General features: G+C 39.1%; 1 non-coding gene across 1 annotated transcript; it reads left to right on the top strand.

Annotated features, from left to right (window-relative positions):
* Positions 1–1,392: 1,392 nt before the first annotated feature.
* Positions 1,393–1,532, top strand: LOC116623474. The gene has a single exon (XR_004297714.1). It is a non-coding gene; the product is annotated as a U4 spliceosomal RNA (small nuclear RNA).

Here is a 1,532-nt window from a genome sequence, read left to right as displayed (position 1 = left end):
ATGTCACCGATGTAATACACCAGGATGATCTTCTGATCAAGATTTCTGCAAACTGCTTTATGTCAAAGAACAGCAGAGCTGACATAACCCTGAGGCAACACCGTGAAGGTACACAGGCAAAAGAAAATTGCTTCTGGTAGTTCTTCCAAATTGGTATCGAGAAAAAGGCATTGGCCAGGTCAGTAGCTGCAGCCCAGGTACCTGGGGATATGTTGATTTTTTCTAGTAGAAGTACTACATATGGGACAGGAGCTGCAATGGGAGCCACCATCAGGTTAACTTTACAATAGTGCAGCCAAACTGGTGAATTAAATAAAGGTATCAATTTATCAAGTAATTACTCTCTGCAATTCCTTCAAGGATGCAGTATTGCTTGCTATTTACTGTCTTTGAAGGGAAAAGAAGTTTCAGGAACTTCCATTCAGCCCTTCCTATAATAATGGCCTTCATCCACCAAGGGTCGCTATACAAAGGCTCAGCCCTTTTGTCCACGGGCAGCTCTGTAGGGCCCGCCCATCCCAGTTCCACAGCTTCCGGTGGGTTGACAAAGGTGTGTCGCTGTTGCTTTGCAGCCGGACTTCTGCCCCCAGCCAGCTCTGCTGCCTTCAGTCTCCCAACAGATGCTGATTCCGTAGCACCACCTGTCAAACATCCTGAATGCAGACCTCTTAGAGTCTGCTTCCTGTGGACCTTGAGCCTTTCTAATATTTTCAGAGCAAGAGAAAGATCAAAGTTCTCAGCTCAATATTTTAATTGTGCTATGAGTGTTAATGAAGAAGTCTTATTTTTATTGTATTTAATTATATCTGGCATGACAAGATATCAGTCAATATTCTTATTTTATTTTGGTATATTTAATGAAGTATATAATTTTTCAGGGACAAATCAACTGTGATAAATTAGGAACTCTACCTCTCAGTGATAAGACTGTATCTTATCAAATCTAGGCTATTATTTGATAACAACCCAGCACCCCAATTCTTGTAAATATAAACAATTTTTTTTAGGCACTTAAGTCTGGCATGGAATTGATAGTCTATTTCCTTAAAGCACTAGTACTTCACGCTGTACAATACTTTCCACCAATGTTACGTATCAGGCAAGATATGTAAACCTCTTTTATGGAGGTTTAACTGTATTTAAATTTAACTTTATATGCACAAGACCGAATACACTAATAGGATTGGGAAGAGACACTGTTAATCAGTATACATTAAACTGGCAAATTTGTAAAAGGAATTACAAGTGATGGACCTACAAGCATAACCAGAAAACCCAGGGGAGCTATTAAATTGTTGGAAGAATTGTAGGAACAATTCTTCATATAACAAAGCTCTGGCACTCAAAGAGATTCTTCTGAATCTCATTAAGCGGCTTTGAAAATGCAGCAAGAGCTTTGCACAGTGGCAGTATCGTAGCCAATGAGGTTTATCCGAGGCGCGATTATTGCTAATTGAAAATGCAGCAAGAATTGTTTAAATAAAGCTCATCAAAGAACTGATTTTTTTTTAAGATTTCATTTATTGAGAGAG

Source organism: Phoca vitulina, unplaced genomic scaffold (genome assembly GCF_004348235.1).
Source record: "Phoca vitulina isolate PV1807 unplaced genomic scaffold, GSC_HSeal_1.0 scaffold58, whole genome shotgun sequence".
NCBI lineage: Eukaryota > Metazoa > Chordata > Mammalia > Carnivora > Phocidae > Phoca > Phoca vitulina.
The sequence above is the reverse complement of the archived record's forward strand: the minus strand, read 5'-3'. Positions and strand labels throughout refer to the sequence as shown.